At 35.4% G+C, this 18,978-nt stretch overlaps 1 protein-coding gene across 6 annotated transcripts in view; it reads right to left on the bottom strand.

Annotated features, from left to right (window-relative positions):
* KIAA1217 (KIAA1217 ortholog) overlaps positions 1 to 18,978 on the bottom strand; it is a 749,802-nt gene that overhangs the window by 409,282 nt on the left and 321,542 nt on the right. The window contains exon 1 of one of the 6 annotated variants that reach the window (XM_074324912.1): positions 16,619 to 16,750. The exons of 2 other annotated variants lie outside the window; for them this stretch is intronic. The gene's annotated coding sequence lies outside the window, so the exon portion shown is untranslated. Of the gene's footprint in view, positions 1 to 16,618; positions 16,751 to 18,978 lie in introns of those variants that run through there. 3 more of the 6 variants (XM_074324913.1, XM_074324921.1, XM_074324922.1) reach the window with 3 other exon arrangements.

Here is an 18,978-nt window from a genome sequence, read left to right as displayed (position 1 = left end):
CTTGAAAAAATTTCTGAACTCACAAAAATTCAAGTCTCCTTGTCTTTTTCCCTAGTATTAACACAGTACAGAGAACAGGGTTTTACTTTATGTTATTGGTTAGGACAGAAGAGAGCATGGATGTTGCAGACAGAGGACCCTGAGTTCAGGTTGCAACGCTCCAATTTTAAGACCCCTAAATAAGGCATTTAACTTTTCTTTTTAAAAAAAATTAATTTATTTTCCAATTACAGTTGACATACTATATTAATTTCAGGTGTACAGCATAGTAATTAGACATTTACATAACTTATGAAGTGACCCCCTGACTAGTCTAGTACTCACCTGACACCATGCATAGTTATTAGAGTATTATTGACTATGTTCCCTGTGTAGTATTTTACATCCCCATGACTATTTTTATAATTGACAATTTGTACTTCTTAATCTCTTTCATTTTTTTCACTCATCCCCCTAACCCTCCTCCAAAGCACTTAATTTTTCTAAGTTTCAATTTCCTCATTGTAACATGGGGCTGCTGTGGAGATTGAAAGAGCTAGTTTCTACACATGGAAATGAATGTGATTCCTAGAATCACCAGGAAGCAGGAGCAGAGAATCGGTGTACCCCAAAAAAGTAAAAGAAACGGTCACCCGCCACTGTCCTAAGGTTTTTGGACCCTAAGTTGCAGAAACACAAGGATGAGCTGGTGGGTTCTGGGGAGAGGCCCAGAAAACAAGCCCCCAGAGTAGGTACCTTTCCTGCCTGGCCATAATGCAAAGGCGTCTGTTGAGGTCCACAGTTAGCCACACTGCCAGATAATGGGGCAGCCCCGATGTCTCCACTCTGTCTAACATCAGTAAGTTCTCCAAGAAGTAGATGCTGGGTGTTCAGTATTAAACATGACATAATTGCTCAACATCAGTCTTCACATTGGCTCAGCAGGAAAATAACCCTGGCCTGGGGTGACTCACAGTCTGGCCAGGCTACTTTGGCAGTGACTGAAAGACATTGTGACCTGGCTACCAGTCGCTGCCTCAGGTCTTGATGAAGCCAATACATGGATGAGGTCTGTGTCACTATCAGTTACGTCCTTTAAAGCCCTACTCAAGTTGTTTCCCATGGAAAATGTCTCCAATTGACTGGATTAACAGAAGAATTCCCAGGCTTCTTGTAGAGGCTAGACCATCTTCAGTAATGACCTCCCAGAATTAAAAAAAAAAAAATAAGGTGAGTTAGTAAGCACAGCATTAAGAATGGATGAAATGCTTTTAGAATGGAGGACAGAACCAACATTTTCAAGTCACTTGGGAAGCCATGAAGCGACAATAATACGAACGTGAGATAATCAGATGGAGGACCTACATTGTTCAATAAGTGTATGTAACGTAGCTCTGACTGAAATGAATCACTACTGTGACAATTCAGTGAGGAGGATGAAACTAGAAACGATAAACTCAAAATAAGTTTTAAAAATGTTGATAACATGTTTTTTTTTATTAGGAGGAGCAGAAGGACTTTCTCAGCTTCCTCAGTTCCATAGGAGGCACAGAGAGCCCTGAGACCGGAGAGAGGAAAGTACAGGGTGTTACAATGACAGGCACTGGAGGAGATAAAATGAGAATTCCACATTATATGAACAGAAAGAAAAATAAAAGACATCACGCCTCAAAGGAATACTGTATGACCTGCCTTTCTTTGATCTTTTTTTTTTTATTTGGTTTCCTCAACATTATTTGTGTGACAAACACTGAGATTAGTACTGACACTTTCTTGTGGAGAAACATGTGAAAACAGAGAAAATTGGAGAGGAATGGGACAACACTAGGTAAATACAGACAGAAAATGAAAATGTCTGCAATACCAAAAGCATTTTTAAATTTATTTTGCAAAAACAACCTCAAATCCTTCTTTAAAGGGACAGTCCACTTATTTTCTGTTATACTGAAATTTTACTGTATGTCATTCTATCACAGAACACAGTTTATTCCAGGATCTGACAGTGGAAAGAAGCAGGAAAATTTGTGTAATTCTGCTGCCCACTGAACGCAGAAACTTCTCCACCTCATCCCCCATTTGGCCTAGTGACTAAAAACTCACTGCTTCATGAGGCAGCCTGTCTGCTTATTGTGGCACTCTAGTTATTAATTTGATCTCTTTTACATTAAGGTTAAAGCTCCCTCCATTAACTTCCCCTAGTTGGCCTCAGCTCTGCTTCGGAAGTACCGAGAGCCCCACCCTCTCTTGACACACTCGTATTGGAGTAGCATTCATCCCTCCCTTCTCCCAGTCCTGGAACCATTCCTCAGATCATAAGTTTGCTCCAGTTTATTATCACTGCCTCATCTGAAGTGTACCTAGAACAAGACCATCTCGAATCCCCAGGCTCCATTCCTCAGCTCTTGACATGCGTTCTGAGCAATTTTATCCATATCCAAAGCTCTAATAAGCCGATAATTTCCAAATTTGTTTATGAAGCCCAGAATCCTTGCATTTCAGCTCCAGATAACCACCTCGCTCCTGGACATCTACTTGGGTATTCCTCAGATACTTCAAGCTCAATATGTCCCTGATTATTTCTAGCACCTTCCTCCCCATAGCTGCTAGTCACCTCCTAGTCCATGGCTCTCTGAATGGCTCACCACAAACTTGGTTGACTCAGGCAGAAATTTAAATCCCTCACTCTCTCTCATCTCCCTCACCCCACTGTTGTACAAAGAGGGTAAGGGGGATCGAATATATGGTGATAGGAGAACTGACTCTGGGTGATGAACACACAATGGGATTTATAGATGATGTAATACAGAATTGTACACCTGAAATCTATGTAATTTTGCTAACAATTGTCACCCCAATAAATTAAAAAAAAAAAAAAAAAGATATCACCTATGCTTCCTTCGTATATCTCTTCTTCAGCCTCACAGCTTGTCCCTTAATTCCAGCTTCAGTTGAATGCTTCTGAAGTAAGAGTGCTTATTTGCTTGCCTAAGGCTGCTGAGGCATTTGAACTGAGTCTTCATTCTGCCAGGATTCTGTCTTTCTTTGTTAGGTTCACTTCCTCTCTGCCTGTGTTCTTAAGCTCCATCCCCAATCCTTCAAACTGCTTCCAAAGTGAACTTGATACTGGAAATTTGTTCACGTCATTCACCCCTTCTCAACATTCTTCCAAGTCTTGCTGGAATATCAGTGTTCTAAGCATAGCTTAGGCTTCTGTAGTGGTGGCTGCTCAATAATGACCCTTGCCATTTGACCTTTGAATGACCTAATGACCCTTGACGCTCTTTGATCACATTTGTCAGGCAGCACACACTGCCCCTCAATGGATCTTACAAAAGTAATATGTTATTGAGAGCCTGAGTTTGAGTCTCTAAAAAGTAGCATGAAAATGATCATGTTATTATTATTTATGTTTACCTTATACATTTAGGAAAGAACAATATTTATTTCTTCATTCCTGATTAATTGACCAATCTTCCATTTAGGATGTCTGCACTAAATCGGTGCTTCTCAAGATATCCCTCCTCTGGAACTGGGTTTTTATTATCAAAACACAATAAACATTTTCCCTCTTTGTTTTTCAAAAACATTCATAAAAAATACTTCCGAGGAAGTACTTCTTAATTAAGGATTCCATACGCTGATGAAAAGATGGTGAAATAATAAACAAAATAATATTCTACTATTTTTGTCATTTTCCAAATATATTTTTCTCATCTATCTTCTCTTCTCCCTCCGTGCCATAATTCCCCATTGCTTCCTCAACACTCACCATATTTTTTCTCCTACTTTCTGATGACGATAGACAATAATGCCCTTTCAGGGTCACTGCTGCAGTCACAGTTCATGTTTATTGTTATCTAGTAGCTGACGGTATTTAGTTAAGTGTTCAATACAGTGTAAATATATTTTTCAACTTGTGTAAGTCCACACCAAACTGTACTTGATCTTTCACTTGTCACTTGGCATTACAAGATCGAGGAACCAGGAATGTGACTTCACAAAACATGTGTTTCAAAACCAGAAAGGAGTAAGCATGGTGTCTATTCAATTAAATATTAAGTTATAAGAAAGATTAAAAAATACTAATCCTCTCCTCTTTTTTGCTGATTTCATTGCACAATCAAAGCTCAGATTTGGAGAAATACTGAGATTATCTGAGTACAAGTTGGAAGAGAAAAGCCAGCTTTATGATGGCCAATATTAAGTGCATTATGTTCAGCTGAATAAAGTTTTAGTATATGTGCTGCCAAAGCGAGCACAGCTGAATAAAGTTTTAAATGTGTAAGTAAACCAGTGAGCACAAAGGTACTTCTTGAACCATTTTTCCCCCAATGAAGGTTTTATAAACAAAAGCTGCAATATTTTGTCTACTTCTGATTCATTCATAGAGAAGAGGGTTCCATAATTGTGTGCACAGTTTTTAGAATTCCTAACTGTTTAGATGGATAACCAGAAAAAGAAGCAAGCTTTATATTATCTTCAATAATTGGGGACTGTCTATTAAGGGAAATACTAATTCCCTGATAATGACCAATTACCTTTAATTGGTCTTGTTAGGTATGCTAACAGCTACAGTGATTTATTTAGCAGATACAGTAACTACTTTCTTGAATACTCAGGAAATTATAATTATAGAAACATCCTTAAAAATATTAATGAGACTACAATGTCCAAGCAACCTGAATACTAGTTGAATTCCATAGAGACATGCTCTCAGTGACAGAAACACATGCTCTGAATATAAAATAATGATCTCCTAAAATTCTATTTTCTAATATCCATTTGCATATTGTTCTCTAAATAGTTTTCTCCTTTTGTAACCTTCCTCTCCACTGATAATATGCAAAAGACAGTAAGTTAAAAACACTTCCAGCAAAAAATTGAACAAATTAGCAGTGATGTTCCCTTCCATGGCCAAAGAGAAAACAGGTTTACACATTAAGCTTTATGTTCAGAATTTTAACTACTGAGTTTCTGGTTGCTTCAAGAAGCAAGATGTGACTATAAAACACGTACCTCTCAAGTGTATTTGGCCCAGTTATAAAACTAATAATTGATTTATATATTAATGTATTATCCATAGACATGTCTACACAGTATGCAATTTATTAAAATCTAGTAACTGCTATTTGATTATAACCCTCCATATAGGTATAAAATTAAACAATTACTTATTATTATTATATGTCTAGATGTGGGGTTTTGGTTTGTTTGTTTGTTTGTTTATTTATTTATTTAATGTATCCCTCTTGGGGATGGTTGGGCTTCCTGACTTCAGATATTGTCTTTTTATCAATTCTAAAACATTCTTAGCTGTATCTTTTCAAATAATGCCTCTCTCTTAGTCACCATATAGTCTCCTGGACATCCAATTGGACTTATGTTGGAACTTCCCACACTCTTTTTTTATATCTTCTAACTACTTTTTTCATATATTCCATCACTTTGTCTCAGCACTGTATTAGGAATTTTAAGTCTATTTTCCAGTTTACCAATTCCCTCTTCATTCTACCAAGTCTACCATTTAACAAATCCATTTAGTTTTTACATTTAGTTATTATATGTTTAGAAGATCTATTTAATCATCTATTATTCAATATTGTTAGAATTTTTTTCTTTAAATATATATAATACATTTATTTCACATTTTATATCTATAATTCCAATATTGGCAATTGATGTAGATCTCATTCTATAGGATTATTTTCCCTTCCTGTCTCATTCATGGTCAGTTGTTTCCTTGTATATTTAGTGAACTTTTATTGTGAGCTCATGTTTTTGGACTTTTATCTGTGGGAATTTTTAAGAGACCTGGATATAAACTGTATTCTTTCCAAGACAATTTTTGTCTTCTACCACCAGGCAGCTGGGGACACTGTCAAGATTAAGCCATTAAATAGTTTTTTTGAGGGCTTTTTTTCCCCTTCCTCCACACTAATATGACCGTAAGGCCCTAAGACCACATGAGCGAAAAATATGAAGTTAGATATTCTTAGGATATTCCTTTCTTTTATTCTTCTCTACACAGACATGAGGTTGAGTCAAGAGCTTTCTCCATGGTGTCCTTCTGCAGCTATCTTTCCTTGTACATCCATTGATGGTGTCACCCTGGCTGTATGTAGAGTTAGAGGTCTCTAATAAAACTACTATCCTTCTTGGTACTCAGGATTTACTTTTCTCCACTGAATGTGTCTATTAAAATTCCCTAGGCTACAAGGGATTAACAGATCATTAAGCAAGTGATCGCTCCAGCTTTCACTTATTCTTTTGTATTGAAGCTCCCTTCCTTCCTTCCTTCCTTCCTTCCTTCCTTCCTTCCTTCCTTCCTTCCTTCCTTCCTTCGTTCTTGCCTTCCTTCTTCCTTCTTTCCTCTCTCTCTCTCTCTCTCTCTCTCTCTCTCTCTCTCTCTCTCTCTCTCTCGGAATTCCCTTATTTTCCCATCAGATCATCCAGACATTAAAAAAGATATATATCGTATTTTTTTAAAATCCACTTTTTTTAACTTTGGTCTCCTGCGAGAGCAGTCTCTGAACATCTGTTAGGTACTGAGATGTACATAATAATATATGTACATTATTGTTTGGAAATAATGGGAATAATAATGTATTTCTATTGTTATTTGTTGATGATTCTTCTAGTTATAGCTATTTGAAATCCTTGTGTCATAACTTTAATAAGTAGGACATAAATAGAAGAGATTTGAGATTTTTCTAGTATATGATCTTTAAATATTCAAGATGTATCTTCACAAATCTCTAAAAATATAAATAAAAGCTTCATCATAAAGAAAATTCACATTATGTTGTGCTAGAAATTGAAGTAGCAAATCAGTCTTCAACTTCTGAGAAAAAAGTTCGTAATCAAAAACTGAAAATCTCCACTCTCAGGGATACATGAAGGATAGCCAACAAAACTAACAAACCATCGATAAGAATTATGTGATGCAGATAATATATTAGAAATATGAATGTAAGGATGTTGAAAGTCTCTTAATGGCTCCCACTGCTGAATCTTTCTCCTTAGATTGGAGTATGGATACTGCCAGTGATATGTGACAGGCTTTTGTGGAAATCTGAAGCTATAAATTAAACATGGTAAGAAACATTTTAGTTCTGACGGTAATTCAGTTAAACACGATGTTATAGTAAGCCAACAATATATTATGGGGTAGATTATAAGACTTGCATCATTTCAAATATAAAATATTTCAAAGAAAATTCATACTTGGAGTATTTGTTTGCAATTACAGAAGTGGCATGAATGTATTTGTTTCTGTTGGGAGGGAATGTTTAGAATACTTTGATCTGGAGTTTGAAGAGAAACTTTTCAAGTTGGTATCCATGAACCTTAAGATTTTGGTCCTACCTCTGCTCCTGCTTTGACCCTGGAATGTTGGAGTTCCCTAGCATCGTCAGACACAGGCCACATTCTCTTTTGTGTACCTCCCATCCTTCCATCTCCCTAGGTGATTTCAGCCAATCCCATGGCTTTAAATAGCATTTGTCTATTGATGATCCACTTATTTGTATGGGTACACCCTGCCCTGATCTGGTTTCTAGATCCAGGTTTCTAACTCCTTATCTCGTGTTGCCTCTTGGATACTTAGTAACTGGACCACATTCATATCACAAACAGAACTGTTTAGTTCCCAGAACCTGCTCCCACCTAGCTTCCCATTATTGTCTATCACTTTGTCTCGTTTAATTTTTGTCATAGAGCCCACATTATAAAGTAAGTAGAGCCCACATTATAAAGTAAGCCCTGTGGAACCACAGCCTTCATTTATCATGGCCTTCAACTTGGTTAGAGTCTAGAGCAACACTTGACACACAGTAGGGACCCAATAATTGTTCATTGAAGGAATGAAAAAATGAACATCCTTTTCTCTTTTGCAATCATTCCAAATAGCCCTCTCTCTCCCTCCATCTATTTCTCACCAGTTCTCTTTAACTCACTCAACACTGGTCTACTTTGCCATTTCCTAAATACAACATAGTCTTTTATCATGCTTTCTTTGCCCCCTCCCTGTAAACACCTATTATCTGGGGAAAGAGCCTTCTCTGCTTCTTCACTCACACAATTTGGTACATAAATCATTCAGAAAATTCTATTTAGATATGCAGATAATCTGGATATCCCAATCATTACATGATCTCCCTCATGGACTAAAACCTTATTTTACTTTTTTTTTTTTTTTTCAACTTTCCAGTATTTAGCACAATGCCAGACACATAGTCAATGTGCTCTTTGGGGGAGGTCGGGGTGGGCCGATGAGTAAAGGCATTGTAGGAATCATATTGTCAGAAAACAACCTAATCACCAGAATCAAGTATTAAAACATTGACTCAAATAAAGTTAATTTAGTGTATATCTAATATATGCTCAAATGAAATTTCTTCAGTTTATTAATTTCAAAATCTTCAATATACCAACCTAATAATATTATACATATTCATGATGCATATGATAAATTGTCAAATATAAGCATAATAGCTGTAGTCTGAATAAATAATTGTGTTTAAATAATGAATTTCCTTTAATTTCTAACTTATGTATTATATTTGTAAAGATGAATGACCAAGAAATACAAAATATATCAAAAAAGTCTGTATCCTTGACAGATATATATCACTGATGTTTCTTGTATATAAAAAAGTATTCTTGAACTATTTGTGGTTTTCTTTAGCTTATTTTGGTTATGTAATTGTACATTTTGGAAACATGGAAAATAAAATTAACCTGAACCCATCTGAGTTATTCCCTGTTGCAAAAATGAGAGACTACCACATACTAGGTGTGATAAGTGGAGTTCTTTTACTTAATTTAAGACCCTCGAGATTAACTCAGGAGACCATAATAGTAAACTTGGTATAGCAGCACTACTAAGAGGAAGGCTTTTCTTCTGTCTAGATTTTTCAAATTCCCAGACACTTATCCTACTCATATCTGGCCATGACCTAAGAAGGTTGGTATTATGTGATTATGGAAGAGATAAGTAGCCTTATAGGCAGACAGACAAGTAGTGGCTCATGATAGTTTCTCCTAAATGGCCAAGATTAATGAAATTACTCATTAGAGCCCATACAGTATATATTGATATACTGAGATGATTTATTTGCTTAGGAGAATTTTTATAAACACATACCCAAATAACAAGGTAACCACACACTCTTTCATATACACTAATTCTGATTATTTTTCAACTGACCAAATACTGATTACTTAAATAAATTCTATAGAGTAGACATATTTTGAAGATATGGTGGCTCATTAGACTATAAAACTTAAAGTTGGAAGTAATATATTGCAATAAGGTAAAAAAATCTAAGTTCAGGGAATGAAAGTGAAAAAGTAGTCCAGGTGGTTAACTATTCTACTGAGGTCGGCAAAATTTCTCATTTGTGATTGTATACAATCTCTTAAGTTCTCTTTAGAGGAAAAGATTCACTGGGACACAGATCTAAATTTTAGAAGGTACCGAATAATACAGACTTTGGGAAAATATTCATAAAAATAGAGTTTGTTACTTTAGCTTTGAACTCTAGTCAAAGGAGAAACAGAAAATTATTATTACTATTTTTTTCAGAAAATTATTTTATAATTTTCTAATTTTATTGAGCTAAGAAATATATTCCTTTATTAGGTACATTAGAGATAAGCAACCAAAAGCAAACCTGTATATTATAAACATAATAAGAACTATTGTTCACAAATTTTCAGATTAAATGAGCCCTGATTATAATTTAATTACAGTGGTAAAATTTAATAAAGATTCGGTACAACTAGTGAGAACACAACTCACTGCCCAACCATCTTGAACTTGGAGTAAGCAAGTAAACAACAGAGAACTAGGAGTGTAGATATCATAGTACAAGAGACGTTATAGATCAGAGGTCAAAAGGAGTTCATGTTAAGGAAATGAACATATGAAGGGAAACCTAAAGATCTAGCAGTTTCTGCCTTTTCTGCATAATATATATATAGAAGGAAAAGAGAATCGAGATAGAAGACACTAGCTAATGCCAGTGCACCTTTTGTCTTGATCAAAAGAAGTAACTCCAAACATTTTCCGTATGAATCAAAAGAGACAAATACATTAGATGACCTTTAAGTTTTTATCCCACTCTAAAATTCTGAGACTTAATTGTCTTTATCCTCCATGGCCTATAGTTCTCCAATGCAGATGCATTTAATTTTTTATCAGACCTGTGAGTTGTTGACCTCTTTGGGCTAAGTAGGCTATGTCAATGTAACTGAAAACACACAGGTTAGTTGAAAGAAAACCCCAGGTTAATTTTAAGAGATGGTCTCATACTCCTTTTCTGACATATTGAATTTTAACAGAATCAAGTAAGCAAATGAAATACGGAAATATACGTTACTTATATTTCTTACTTCTCATCTATTACTGGGTAGAAAATGACAAATAAAGACAAGGTTAATAAAGGAAAACAAGGAAAACTCTAGAAGTAAATGTTAATTTTCAATATACAAAGTCACAGCATATACTACATCTAGTTGAAGAAAAATTGCCATTAACTGCTGTTATGATGCATTAGGTATGTTTAGTTTTTATTTGTAAAACAACCACCCAGATTAAGCTATGCGAGTTTTAGTAATAGGATGGGGAGAGACTTACTGGTTTATACAGATGTGTAACGCATGAGTCTGGACTAACCGGTATCAATAATGAGGAAAACTATGAATTTAGTAATTGTGAGCACAAATTGCCATTGCTCTGTTGAAGAAATACTGTGCCCTTGGCCTTAGCTAAACTCAAAATGAGTGGTATTACTCACAAAGGCAGTCAGATAAAGGAACGTACATGATCAATACAAACCCACTGCTGCTTCTGGAATATACTAGACAAAGTGCAGGCCCTGCCACAGGGTGATGACCATTTACTGGTGTGATCAGCTTGTTACAGCAAAAAGCAGTACACTGAGTACAGCTTTTAGAGACACTGCCTGCCTACCCATAGCCACTATTACCTTCCATGCTACTTAACTGTGCAAGAGTTTAATGTGCAAGGCCTGATGTCACTGCAGTCACCAGAATGGATTTGAACCCTACTAGAGAGAAAAGACACTTTTTGCACTCGAGTTATAAATATTTTTGACTTATAGAGGTGGACAGTATTGGGCTGCAGGTATCCATAGACAACCTCAGTCAATATGTCCCATGGCAAGTAAGATGCATGTGAGGTTACCTGTTTGAACATAAAGAGTGGTGTAGGACACGTAATCCGGGGTTTATTATGGAGTTTTCCTGATGTAGGTACATGCATGATGTTTGTAAAAGAATACCTTTTTTACCTTCCATAGCAGTTGAAGGTAAATAGAGATTCCATTGTGCTTGCCTTAGAGTATCCACGCGGCACATATGCTCTTGGAAGCACTGGACACGCATTAACTAAGTCATTAATCCTCATCACTACTTCTTCCCATAAACCACACATTATTATTCTTTAATGGTTGATAAAACTCAGTCAGGAAGGATAATTGCCTTGCTCAAGGCCATAGAGGGAGCCTACGTTAGAAAAGAATTAGACTTGAGTGATTTTTGGCCTACAGGCTTGTACTTGGACCACTAGGTCATGTGTGACGGAAGAGTTTTTCTTGAATTGTATGCGGAGCCTCTCTCTCTCTCTCTCTCTCTCTCTCTCTCTCTCTCTCTCTCTCTCTCTCTCCCCCTGCATACACACTCAAGTCTACAAGCAATGAGTGTACATATTGGGAATTACAGGGTCCTATATTTAACATATCCTTTCATTTCTAAATTTTAGAAAAACATTTACAGTACTGTGATAAATGTTTAATCCTGAAATTTGTTCTCTTCGTTTTTTAGTTCTTTGTTTTTGTCTAAGAAACACCAACCCTGGGCAATAAATACAAAGGCCGAAACCAGAAGAACATATTCTAAACTACAGAATGTCAGACAGTTTTTTCCAGGGACCCAATCACAAGACTACCCAATCACAAGGCTTTAATAAATTTTATTAACTTTTTTGATGAACAAGTTGCTCATCAAACCTCAGATTAATTTTACATAAGAGGTGGTCTCATACTCCTTTTCCGACATACTGAATTTTAACAGAATTAAGTAGGCAAATGAAATACGGAAATACACGTTACTTATATTTCTTACTTCTCATCTATTACTAGGTAGAAGATGACAAATATAGATAAGGTTAACAAAGGAAAGTAAAGAGAACTCAAGAAGTAAATGTTTTCTCTATAGGATACTTTAGCATAGTGATGAAGTATGCGAGTTCAGAAGTTAAAAACTGCCAGAATCAGAATTCCGGTGTTACCTTTTTCTGTCTGCATGATCTTAGGAAAATAACTGATATTCTCTGTCTCAATTTCCTAATTTGTAAAATACGGATGGTAATAGTACTATGTCATAAGTTGTTGTAAGGATTATATGCTATTATATATTGCCTCAGAAGAGAGAGCTCAACAGAGCTTAGATATCATCATCATCATCATCATTACAAATATATAGGACATGGAAAGTATATTTTCAAACTAAGCTAGTGGTCAGTGCTCATATCCACTTCTAAAAATGCTTTCCTTTATTTAGAGCAGTTAAGAAACCAAATAAATAAATAAATAAATAAATAAATAAATAAAATCAGGACAAAACAATTTGGGGGAAATATACCTAAACTGAATTCAGAAGAATATAAAAAAGTCAGGAAGAAATGGCACCTTCTCAGATGTTGACTCATATCCTTATCCTGAATAAAATTGTTCGCACATATCAACACATACTTCAACATCCATTTTTCATCTATTGGGTTTTCATCAGGAAGAAAGTTCTTCAGGGGTGAAAGTTAGATATTAATGCTGCTGTCCTAAAGTTTGTTGGCTTCCAGACTCTTTTGTTCTAGGGGCCAATTAGACTGTTGGCTAACACACAATGTGATATATAGATGATGTATTATAGAAATGTAGACTTGAAACCTACATAATTTTACTAACCATTGTCACCTCAATAAATTGTTTTTTAAATATAAATATATCCTAGACACATTAAGAAAAAAAAAAAAGACAGACAGAAAGAAAAACATACCAACATTACAGTGATGTGGTTACTCACATTACTAAACATAAATGAACAGTACCATCAAACTGGGGCAGACAAAGATAACTATACTACCTAGGCAAATAAAGAGGCAGATTATATACAGAAAATAACACTATGCATTTTAGTCTCAAAATAATCAGAGGAATAAAGGCTTCTCGGAAAATAAAAATATGATGATGATAAAAATTACAGTGGAAGAGGTGAAAGATAAGGTCAAGAAAATCTGGATAACAAAATGACAAAGCTAAAAATAAAAGGGAAGATACGTGTCAGAAAATTTATGCAGTAGATTCAACAGCTGACTCATAGGAGGTCCATAAAGAGAAAATTAGAGCAAATACAGAGGAAGAAATTATTAAAGAATTAATAAAAAGAGAATTCACGGAAGTGAAGGTCACCATTCTTCAAATTAAAAGGGCCCATCAAATATCCAGTGAAAAGGAATGGGAAAAAAACCCCACTTTTAAACACTTCAGTGAAATATCAGAACATCAAGGATAAAGAGAATATCCTCAAAGCTCTGAGAGAGAGAAGATAGCACCTACAAAGGAATGTGTGAACATGTGAACAATGTGGGGCTTCTCATCAACACTTCTGGATCCCAAAGGTAATGGAACAAGGCCTGCAATATTAAGAGGGAAAAAATATTTTCAGTCTGAAAATCTATGCCTGCCCCACCTATCACTGAAATGTGAAAAAAGGGTAAAACTTTTGACATGCAAAAACTCAGAATATTTACCTCCTATTTAGTTTTTCTTAGGCCATTTCTTCGAAATGTGCTTCAGCAAAATAAAGAAGTAAACTAAAACACCTGTCCAGGTGCTCTAATAATCAGACAGGAAAAGGTGGGACAGAAGGACTGAGGGATACAAATATCTGAAAGAAAAGGGGGTTCTATGAATACAGTCATATCCATAGTGTCCTTGGGAGAATTAGTCATAGAAATACTGAGGAGAAGGGAAGACTGAAGACTAAAAACTATAAGAGAAAATGATTATAGCACACTTTCTGGCTTAGCAATGAAAATATTTATGAGGCCTTATTTGTTACACACTTTACTGATTTTCAACTTTGAGAATTAGCCTGTAGACAAACCATATAAGAATTCATTACGATAACAAAAAATAACTGTTATCAACCTTTTAATTATGAAAAGAAATTTAAGAGGCAGAGATAGGGGGCAAGGAAAACAGGTGAAGGGAAAGGTAACTGCACTAACTTGAAAAAATAAATAAGACTATTCCCTATGTTGTACTCCTCATCCTGTAACGATATATATATATATATATATATATATATATATATATATATACACATATATATATATGTATATATATATATATTATATATATACATACACATATATATGTATATACATATATTAAATTGTAGTTGACATTCATTAGTATTCAGTTTCATTAAAAAATAAAATAAACAAGAGACAAACTTTGTTTAAAAAGCTAAAAGTGTACCAGAATACACTTAACACTACTAAACAAATTATACAAGGGGAAAAAGAAGGAAGTCAGACATGTGAGAATCTACATAAAGAGACTAAACTAAACCTTGTGTACCAAATGAAATAACCATTCTGAAGGAGTAACACTAAGATCTTACATGGGGGCAAGGACACAATGCCAGCTCAACACAAACTTAAGATGGCGTGATTATTATTTAGAGTTCTTCATTTTAGAACAACCATTTTAAGTAAGTAAAGACAGTCTTAATATCCCGCTCTCCAAATTTAAGAGTCCCTATTGGTACTGTTTGACATGATGTATGGCTATGAGAAAGAGAATTCTTTTATACATTCTGATGACTGTTGTCTTTCAAAATAATCCAGTCCTGCTCCCAGCTTCAAAATTGTCACAGTGGAACTTTTCCTTTCGAACAGCCTGAATCCTCTCAGGTAGATACAAAGGAAACACCACTTTATTATTTTATCACCTGCCGGGTTAATTTTTTTACAAAATTGTCATTATCTATATTGACCTTGCATATTGAAAATCACTCTAGATTTCAAATTAGTTTTAATTAACTCCCAAACCAAATCTGCTATCAAAGCAAAACTATTTTTACTCATTAAGTTTATTCAAAGATGTCCCCATAGGTTGCTAAAAGAAGGTAAATAATTTGAATAATCTATGGAATATGCATTTAGCCTTAGATTGTCTGTTTAAAAGTTCCATCCACAGCATACCTCACACTGATATATATATATATATATATATATATATATATATATATATATATATATCTTGAAAAGTATGTAAACATTTACATGAGATATGTATAACTCATGTAAATGTTTAGATACTGTTCAAGTTGAGGTGATAGACCTTTTTTAGAATTTTTTTTAGACTTTTAAACATATTATAACATCAGAGAACTTACTTTCCTTTTAAGCAGCCAAAATTCAGTCCCTTAAGCAACTTCTATCAATGTTTCCAAAGTCCTTCAGTGTTCATTGTATGTGTCTTTCATAAAGTATTTTGATTAACAAAAGAGTTTTTGTACAAATATTTCATTAGTCATAGTAAATAGAACAATAATAAGCCAAGTTAAGGAAAAATAAAATTTCCAGAGATTTGCATCTTTGAAATAGTACCTAGCACAAAATGTATTATTGGCTATTCATCTGTAATCGTTTTTAATGGAGAAGAGGTCAGGATTAAAATTGTACGATGAACTTACTTATTTTTCTATAAAACAAAAACTTCCAGTTATAAGAATATTAAAACAATTTTTTATTTTAGTATGAAATCACAAGGCCAAATATTACACTTTAGGTAGAGTGCTCAACATGTATAAAAATAATACTTACACATGTTGCTTAGTGATTTAAAATGTAGTTCTTGGTATAACGGAGCAAATTATTATTACATTTTAAGCTATAATGTCATTACTCTCTGTTATTATATACACAAAAATAACATAGCTTTATTTGGTTACTACATTTCTCAATTCCAGGTCAAACAGTTAACAATATTCATGCTAAGTAAAACATTCTGATATTCACCTGAGAAGACTCATTTAAATGCTCCCGGTAATAAAGTTAGTAGAGATTTTTGTCATGTTTGGGAAGGAACCACATAGGCAGATTATAATTTCAGGTACAAATTCATTTTTAAAAGAAACTGCAAAAAATTAAGCATGCAAAAATTCTTTTGCTAGTTAATGTTAGAACATTTTCCTCCCTGTTTTGTTTCTTTTCCCACAGAGAAGCAAAAGAAAAGAAACTTCATGTGAATATGACTGGATTCTGAAAGTCTGTGAAACACAACCAAGGATAAAATCTGTTATTCTCAAAGAGAAGTGGAAAGAATCAGATTTCCTCATCATTCCTTAATGAAAGAAAGTTCTTCTGTTGCCTCCTAATTATTGGTTATTTTAGGAACACACTCTAGGATTTCAGGAAATGCTATATTCACATACACGGATACGTTTTTGAAACCACAAGTCTCATTCATTTGAGTTACCCGGCAGTATTATTAGGAAAGAAGTTTCTAAGCATACGCTGACAAAAGCAGCCGGTTTAAAACATTACCTGTGTGTGGCGAAGGCTTCCGCTGAGCAGGCAGGGCGGCCGTTTGCACCTGCTGCTTTCCTTCACTTCCAGTTTTCAAAATCTTCTCCCCTAAACTGATTTTTTTCTGTTTGCTGTTCAAATCATCCCTCTTAGATGACGGCAGCTTAGAAGCTGCATTAGCTAAGAAAGGTCTAGCCAAGCGAGAAGGTTTGGACATTTTAAATACCAGGAAAAAAAAAAAGAAAGACAGAAAAAAAAAGAACCAACCCCAAAATGTACCTGCTGGGGCAGCAGATTCTAAAAAATCCTTTGAACTTCACTTTTCAACTGCCACAGTGTAAAACGCAGCTGTATGGAAACTGCTGGGTTGCCACTTGGGTTTCTTTTAAACAAAAGGCATCATGCAGCCACAGAGCCCATTTACTAGACCTGTGGAATGTAAATGTGTATTTCGAAGATGCCAGTAACAGTTTTGCAATGGTAAGTGCTCCAACTCCGAGTGAACGGCAGATGTTGGAATAGGCAATGTGAAATAGACACACACTCTCTCACACACACACACACATGCACGCACACACACGGAACTTTCTAGCATGCACAGACTAGATGACACCGGAAAGCCTAGAAGTGGAAAAAAGTGTAAATATTACCCCACCCATTCAGGTATGACATATGATAATAAGACAGATGTGGGGTTTGTTTTACTATGAAGTGCATACCAATTCAGTTTCCAGGCATTAGTTTAAGCAAATATTTCCTTGCCTTAGCACATTCCTGTATTATATTTCAAGATTTGACCATGTAACGAATGCCCACCAACATAATTACTTCTCTGGTTGTTTATAGAACACACATTGCACTGTGGAAAAGAAGGAAAACAAGAATGTACTTTCCATACCTGTTTTGGCTGCCATGGGATACCTACTAACTGGTGAGGAGTTGTGTTGTGTGTCCATGTGATGTGGTGTGGGAATGTGTGTGGTGGGTGAGGTGGGTCTGGGGAAGAGATATAAATTATTTTACTGTTTAAAAAGCTTCGACTTTATTTTAACAAACACACAAATATTTGTCATTACGATGCTTTCTGAAAGACCCAACAGTAGTGGTGTAAAAATAAGTGTGTTCAAGAGGTCATGTTTTTCTAGGCTGAAAACATTCCTTCCACCCATTGAATACCTAGTCCATACCAGGAGCTCACAATCTTTTCCCCACTAAGGGCAACCATTTTCTTCTTAGTTTCCCATGTCAGTGATTTTTATGACTCGGGGTTAAGCTGTTTCCAACCTCAATTATTGTGTGTTCCCTTAGGGAGAGTCTACACAAACTCTATGAACTATAAAAAGGTGTGGGCATATGAGATCACACAACTCCACTCCAGGTATAAATACTATGCTATTCCCCATTTATAGCTGATCAGTGCACAGCTACTTAGCTCTTCATCAGAGGCAGAATTATGTGCTGGAAAGAGTATAAATTTTGGAACCAATTGAATCTGAAATTACCTCTAAATCCTAAATGCAGGCCCAGCCCTGGGAAAGTTTTTTCATCAATAAAATTGGGATAGTGATTCAACTGAAGTGACAAATGTCTGGCACATTGTAGCACTCAGTAAATGTGAATTTCCTTACCCTGTACTTCCAAATTTTCACAGTTTTAATGATTCCCAACAGGTCTAGTATGCTTATAAAATATCAGAGTTACAAAATCAAATCCTGACCCAGACCGGAGAACTCACAATAACATCACGTTCCTGACTTCAGACCTCTTGATTTGGGAGAAAGCATCGTGAAAGCAAATCTTTAATATGCGTATGATGAGATATGTATCCTGCAAATGTAATGAACCACTGCATATACTGTTCTATCATAAAATGCTCCACATTAAATACTGTAAAGCCTAACTACCAAATTTAAGCAACCCCTTTACTCTTAATACTTCTGTCCAAATAGAATAGTCTATTTTTTAATTTATCCAAATTATCTTTTACTGCTGCCTGAGATCCACTGGTTTCTTAGGCCTCTTTGGGTTTTTGCATTTTATTCATCAGCAGTAGCAGTTGGCTTTCTCTTCATTAATTTCTCAAATTAATTTCTTAATTAAAGAAATTAACTTCAGCCACATAGTAGATGGCCAAGTGGAGAACATCAGAGTTATGTTGGGATGGAGAAGCTGGCGGTCATAAAAGTTCACTCACCAGTCCAATGACCACTTCAAAGGCGAGGCTCACATTTTAAATTCATGCCCCAGAACGACAACCAACAATGACATACGCTGGACCCTGGGATCTGAGAATCCCATGGCTGCTGAGGGCCTGTGGTACATGGCAGTAGACTGTAGTCTGGAAAGCCAACTAGAAGGATCAGGGCCAGGAAAGAAGT

This window comes from Rhinolophus sinicus, linkage group LG02, assembly GCF_036562045.2.
Source record: "Rhinolophus sinicus isolate RSC01 linkage group LG02, ASM3656204v1, whole genome shotgun sequence".
In the NCBI taxonomy this organism is placed as follows: Eukaryota; Metazoa; Chordata; class Mammalia; order Chiroptera; family Rhinolophidae; genus Rhinolophus; species Rhinolophus sinicus.
Note: the sequence above shows the minus strand (reverse complement) of the source record. Positions and strands in the feature narration are given on the sequence as shown.